Genomic DNA, 7,534 nt, shown 5'->3' on the forward strand with positions numbered 1-7,534 from the left:
ACTAGTTTCTTGGGAATACCAAATTCAATAAGAATATCATATAATACTTCCCTCTTAACCGAGTCATATGCCTTTTTGAAATCTGAATAACTAATGCACTGTACCAGAGCCTTCTTTAGTTACAAGCCGGGGCCATACGTCGGCAACACTGTAATTATCTGTCACCCGGAGGCTGAGCGTACAGTACATGTGTTTGTGCTAATGCCGATTTCCAATGCAAATCAGGGGCGGCTTTAGAGGTAGTGCCGTTGTGCCAAGGCACTACCAGAATACAGAAGGAAAAGGAGAATTCATATTTTCCGCTCAAAACCTGAGAGAAACAAGTTACGCTTACACAAACTCTACCGTCAATATGATCTTTGCAGCGAAACACGTTGTAACCATTTCCGGAAATAAATTAACTTGACATCTTACATATACGCACTATAGCCTACCCTTTTCACCTAATATTATTAATATTGTTATTAAATAAGATATTGCAACTAATTAAGGTACTGCATTATCTTTAATTTCCTTGAATTCACAATTACTCATTTGCAAGAAGGCCTAACTTTTCCCTCTCTTTAAAAAAAAAAATACGGACGTCACAATAACTGAGAAGTATAATTATTGCGCGATTTTTTCTTGCAGTGGTGAAAACATTTCTATAGGCCTACTGATTAATCTATTGAGCATAGTAATAGTAAACGCTGTAGTATTTTAGTGCGTGTACGCCTACTTAGCTCTTGTAAAACGAAATTTTCAATTTCACTTTCAACGGAACACTCACTTATATTCAGTTCTTGTATCTTGCAGTAAATTATCCATTTGTGATCATCTTTCCAATATAACCTCCCATTGAAACGACCACTTAAAATCATGAGCTAGAATTTATTATTTTAAAAACATTTCCACGTACATACTGTTATAATTGTTATGAACCACAATACAAAAGACAACACTGTGAAATTGGATTAATTTACCAAGATCAACATCAATACCGGTAGTATAAAATCACATATAGGCCTAGGCTATATTATTTCATTACTTTATGGTATTAATTAGAAGAATTAATTTTGAAGAATTTACAAATATGCTGAAATAATTTATGACACCTCTTATAGAAATGTAAAAATATGTATGTACATTTTGAAACAATGGGTATAGCACCACTTGAAAATGTTGAGCATTTTAACAGTGACTTGTAAATTGTTCCATCACGTTGTCTATAGTGTTCATTTATTGTAGCACTTTTAGAACGAACGTGGTTCACATACATAAGAAGAAATGACGATGAAATGAGTCGAACACATACAGTTTTCTTTAATTTTTAGCAAATGATGAAGTTGAATATATACTGTTACTTCATATCCTAACATAAGTAGAGTTGCCACCATAGATGTAACACCTGAAATGAATATAAAATAAATTAATGTATTGGTAATGATACAAGAATAAAAAGAAATTAGGCTAGAAATAACCTCACAAAATTACAAACACATGCTAAAACAAAAAAAAAAAAAAAAAAAAACTTTACGTATCCGTATATAATAAAACTAGATATTCCAGATATAATTTGTTTCACACGATAACCACCTCAGCCTATTTCGGCAGCAGCCATTATTAGTTACAGTTTGAGGTGCATTACCTAATCTCATACTAACCTTGTTAAGTTCTCTAACCTAATTCACTGATAATTACGTAACAATACACAGGTCTAAAATACAGACAAATACACATTAATTACCTAATAAGTACAGCATGAAGATAATTCATTACTTTTGTCGGTATTTTCTAAAAGATAAAGGGAAAAAACAGTAACAACATTATCTTCAATGTTTACATCACGTCGTTCACATTTTCATTAGGCCTATATCAGTAATGCTTGGTAAGTGAAACAATGCATGAAATTATTTTACATTTCGGGTCACATCATTCGAGAGTCGGAAAATGCAATTCGCCACTTTTAACATAGCATTGCTTGTTATATGAGAGAACTTTGACATTTACCTTAACCTATAAAGATACGACCTGTTGGTACAGAGTTCTTCAAAAAGCAAAACACAGACAATTTTCGAATATAACTTAGCAGAACAAACTTCAAATAACATTGTAATATGCTTGGCATATTTATAATATTCGTACTCAATCAGTAATGCACAATTAATCGAACTATTTTCACGATGCACAATGCTTTGTAATGGTACTATTCATCATTTCATAGGGCAGAGAGGCGAACCTAGCGGCAGAAATTGTCATGACTCACAGAGACCTACTCTCGATCGTGCTATGCGCCAGCTTGTATAATCCCGTAAGCAACGGTTTGGAGGATGGATCTGTGCCAGGCAACGAGTTAGAAAGAGAAAGTATAGAGTGGTCATTGCGCCGCCATGTTTGAAGAAAATTGAACGACCGTCGGTAATGAACTTATGCGCCCAAAACAAAGTAGGCGTGGTGATAACTGACATTAGAATCGTCAGCTGTCTTAATTTCGTTTGCATAAATCAGTTAAACTGAAGTGGAAAAACCAAGTATTTCGTCAAATACGTGCTAGGAACTTAATCTAAACTTATGTACGCTAAATTTAAAACACTTGAGCTATTCCTAGAAGGAATGCTTAAAAGATTAACCTAAGCAAAATTGTCATGTAGTATGACAAGAAGTCCTAGCAAATATACTGAAGAAAATGTTAATATTCCTAGGTTCTTTTAAATTCGACCTGCAAGATTGCCTATAAAATGAACGAGTATGATTCGGATGATTTTATTAAATTGTTTTCCCAGTCTCTATACGTTGCAAAACTAATTACTATACCATAAGATATAGAATGAAAGTAGGCCCTAACTGTAGTAAACAACCTTTACTCCAAGCTTGTAACGTGGGTGAAACATGACAAAACACGCTTTCAGTTTTTTTTTGTTACAGTAAAGTATAATTATTATCGAAATGTGAACGTGAGGCCAACAGCCGACTGGTGTGTCTGAGCCTTTCAAGGGCTGTGGCACCACAGATAATTATTAGTGTATAATTGAGCACCCACGTACAATAATGGGGTAAGTAGTTACGAAATATATTCATACTTACCCCATTATTGCACGTGGGTGCTTAATTATGTTCTTTCATGTCCTTCCAGTCAAAATACTAACAACAATACGACCTACCCCAGAGTTTTGCGTTATTTTGGATGCGAGTGTCGAAACACAATTTTAATATTTGATTTTTATTACTAGGTTTGAAACGGAATTGTAGCGGTTTTATCCGTATTTAGTTCAACTTTATTACTAGTGAACCATTTATTTGATTAATCGTTTGTCTTCGAAATAGGCCTACTTCTTATAAGCTACAGCTCATCGTCTTCTTCTATAAGCAGTAAGGACAGAAAGAGCAGAAATAAAGGATGCCGGTGTCGAAATACAGTTTTAATATTGTATTGCTATTTGTTTTTCACTGGGTCTGAAACGGAATTGTATTGGTTTTATCCGTATTTAGTGTAAGTACATTACCAGTGAACCATTTATTTTGTTTATGCCGGGCGTTGTTACACATTTATGCCTGAAAAAAAATGCCGCTAATTAACAAAACTATGGACTTAACTTCATAAAATTTACATGAAATATGATATATCAGTTGTCTTCTTCCTTTTGACATTGCAGTTATATGCAGCACACACAACAGGCATGTTTTTTCTTCGTTTTTCTTGTACTTCTTACCTCCGTTATACAACATTGTAAGCAGACGAATTTTTACAAAGGTGGGCGCTTAGCTCAGATCTGCCGTGTTTCGCGGTGGCACCGCAAAGAGCGCTGTACAGGACAACATGGCCACTCTATAGTCTTCTCTTTCTAACTCGTTGGTTTTCAACATTAACATATGAAAACAAACTTCGTGTTAAAGAATTAGGCAGACCAACACCGCACTTAAATATTCATCAAAAGCAGCAAAGTGCTAAAGTTAATAGATCTCGCAAATTCAACCCAGATATTTATTTAAAAAACAACTGGTTGTGTGGATGTGATGTGAAAAATGCGTTCTTCTTTTTCCCGTGTGTTCTGTTCGGAGGTGAACTTAGCTGGTCAAAAGTGGGTGTGACAGATTTAGTACACTTATGGGGTAAAATAAAAACACATCATAAGTCAAAGGTTAATATGAATAACGTCTTCAGTTTGTCTATGCTGGGTAAAGCGAACACTGAAAATCAGTTAAATTCACACTACAGACTCGCGATTGCAAAACACAATGAGCAGGTTGATAAAAACAGATATGTGTTAAATTTAATAATAAATTGTATACGATTTTGTGGGGCACTAGATTTAGCACTAAGAGGGCACGATGAATCTGAGGAGTTTTGTTTGCAAAATAGACAACTTCAACAAAAAAATGATGGATTTATTTTCAAGTCATAAGAACAGGCGAATGGCTTTTATCTATCGCGCATATTAACCTGGTGAACAAAAGTGCTCAAGTGCTTCAGTTGTATAAATTTGGTGAGTGATTATTATTATTATTATTATTATTATTATTATTATTAGAGAGGAGAATTTTATGCACTATAAAATCCCAAAATATGCATGCATTCATGCACTATCAAACTATGAAATATGCATGATCAAGCGAAAAATACATTAAAATATGCACTTTTATTTTTGTTTCAAAATGTCTTATTTCACTTCACTTTTTTTGCACAGTTAAAAACCTAATAACATTTTTAAATTGGTTTCTGTGAGGTTCCTGCACTTGTCTCTATATTGCAAGAAGTTACGGGTTTAAACTTGAATGAACATATTTCTGACAGTGTCAGGTCAAATTCTTCATTCAAGTTTTCGCCACAAATAACCTTCTCCACTGAACAAAAGAATCCGCAGTCCGGGTTAGCATTTAGGACCCTGTCCAATTTGTTTTTCGCCGCTACATCCACTTTCCCACGGGCATAACTGAGGGATCTATGAAATTCTTTGAAGATTTCTTTTGTTGCATTCTTGCAATATGTGAAACAGATGCGACATACTGGTCGACTTGAAATTTTTTAGTTTCTCTCTACTTACTATTCTCAAAACATCCAACGTAATAAATTCATTTATGGCACGCAGTGTATAGAGGGTCGTCGGTAGAGTGTTGTAAAAGTGGACTTCCGTCCAGGGAAAGGTCCTCTAACACCTTATTGAGAAAATCTTAACATTTTATTTAATTTTCTGTTATTTAGTTTTTTTTTTCTTTTTTTTCTTCAGTCCTGATTTCTGAAGCTAAAATATGGGACATAAAATCGAGAAACTAAGGTGTCCCCACAAAACCATTACAACATGCATTTAAACTGAATTTAATGTATATTATATGCATTATTAAGCTAAAAATTACCTAAATATGCATTATGCATGTTTTTATCCCTAAAAAGTCGAAAACATGCAAATATGCACGGGAGAAGTACACTTATTTGGAACCGGCAAGTAATGAAATGGATAAGTACTAAGTATGAGCTATGTCCTATGTTCCTATAAAAACATGCATTTGCATGGAATTCTCGTCTCTAATTATTATTATTATTATTATTGTTATTATTATTATTATTATTATTATTATTATTATTATTATTATTATTATTGCTTATAGTAGGAAAAAGAGTTACCCTCCCCCTTAGGGTATCCACTGATTTTGGCACTATGCATTAAATATGTATGAGCCGCCACTGATGCAAATTAATGTTACAATATAAGTGTGTGTCGATGGAATTGTTTGCGGTCGTACCAAACGTTAATTGTTGATGTATTATAAACTAAATGCGTGTTGGTGATAAAAAAAAACAAGACAATAAATGAAAATAAAATGGTTGCAGTCTTTAGGAATTTTTACGGTTATGGATGACAAAGTAATTGACTATTCTATTAAAAATTGTATAACCACATTTTTATATTCTTATTTGTGATTTGTGTGTATCAGAATTCTAGTCAAATTGTTGGGTACGCCTGCTATATCAATAAAGTTACGTCGTTGGTTTTCAAAGTCATTGTAAACAGCTGTTTTGTGATCCCTTAAATGTTGCAGTTTTGTTGAAGATTCGGAATGCCTGCTATACGTCAGAACTACCTATAATTTGTACATGCGTATAATCACTTTGTTGGTTTGGTCAATGTTACTTATGTCCCGCCCACTATAGAGATATAGGCCAATTTTACATATATTTAGTATAACTTGTTGCTTCTTTGACAGGTTAGGTTTGGTTAGTTTAGGTTTTTGTTATAGCCTACCTTGCATATACGATTATAGCGCAACATTGGCAGTGATAAAAGTGAAATATTCGTTCAGTGGGCGTTGGATACTCTACATTCACCCACTTGGTATTTACAGGATTTAAAGTCCACTGAGTTTATGCTAATTGATACATACATGTACTTAATAGATAATGTTGCGTTTTGTTACGTATTATGTTGAAGGGATGTGTTTTTTAATTTTTTCATAGATTGTTTTACTTGGCTTAACTGTATTTACATCATCATACTTTTATTATAATAGGAATGTCAATAGTTTCTTCTGTTTACATTTTATTTTAGGCCTATTTGCATAATTCACATTCTTAGCTTATTTTCTGTAGTTATATTTATTTAAAATTATATTTTAAAAAGTTTATAACAAATAATTTAGGATAACAGTATTATTATGGTGACTGGCCAGGTTCAAACTAAAACTGGCTTCCTGGACATCTGAAATATTTATAGAAAAGCACGACATAATCACATGAAATTAAAATGCATATGATATCCTACACCTTTCATGTCAGAGGTGAAACAACATTAAGCGGCAAAACATTGTCAATTTACTAGCCACATAATGGTTAATTGATTGGAATAGGGTATTGCGAAAGTATGTCATTATTTAATTTATTTTTGGTACAAGTAACATTTCTTTAAGTATTTATTTATTTTCCCTTGTACCATCAATAAAAAAACAAGTATGTTTTTATTTTTAATTATAAGTGTAGATGCTACGACACATAGGCACACAGCACTTTCTAGGCATCTGAAATATTTGTAGAAAAACACGATAGATAATCGCAGAAGATAATATTAAAATATATCCTAAACCTTTCACAGATGAAACACCATTAAGTCGCAAAACATTGTCAATTTGCTAGCCACAAATTTGTTAACTGAATGGAATTTAAGAATACTGCGTAGGAACTTACGTCTTTATTGCATTATTGATTTTATTATTTTCGGTGCAAGGAATATCTTTTTTATTTATTTATTTATGTACCTTCGTACTATCAATAAAAACATGTTCTTTTTTGTAATTATTTTAAGTGGTAGCCTTTGTATGTAAGTAGCCTACTTACGCCGTATTCTGAAGTATAGCTAATTGATTGCAATAAAACACTATTTTCGAACCCGTAATAATTTACATCAGTACTCTGAATCTTGATCTTACCTTTGTGCATGAAGTAATATTGAAAAAATACGTGTTACGTATAACGAAAGCAATGAGAAAACACAATATCACTCTAAAATCTCCCGCCTCCACTCTCTGTTGCCAAACCTACCCATGCCCCGGCTCGTAACTAAAGATG

General features: G+C 33.2%; 1 protein-coding gene across 2 annotated transcripts in view; it reads right to left on the reverse strand.

The window, feature by feature from the left end:
* Window positions 1-7,534, reverse strand: part of LOC138708769 (cytoplasmic tRNA 2-thiolation protein 1-like) — a 43,919-nt gene that overhangs the window by 12,262 nt on the left and 24,123 nt on the right. The window contains exon 1 of one of the 2 annotated variants that reach the window (XM_069838933.1): window positions 7,396-7,512. The exons of the other annotated variant lie outside the window; for it this stretch is intronic. The gene's annotated coding sequence lies outside the window, so the exon portion shown is untranslated. Of the gene's footprint in view, window positions 1-7,395; window positions 7,513-7,534 lie in introns of those variants that run through there. 2 annotated transcript variants of the gene reach the window in all.

This window comes from Periplaneta americana, chromosome 11, assembly GCF_040183065.1.
Source record: "Periplaneta americana isolate PAMFEO1 chromosome 11, P.americana_PAMFEO1_priV1, whole genome shotgun sequence".
NCBI classification, from domain to species: domain Eukaryota; kingdom Metazoa; phylum Arthropoda; class Insecta; order Blattodea; family Blattidae; genus Periplaneta; species Periplaneta americana.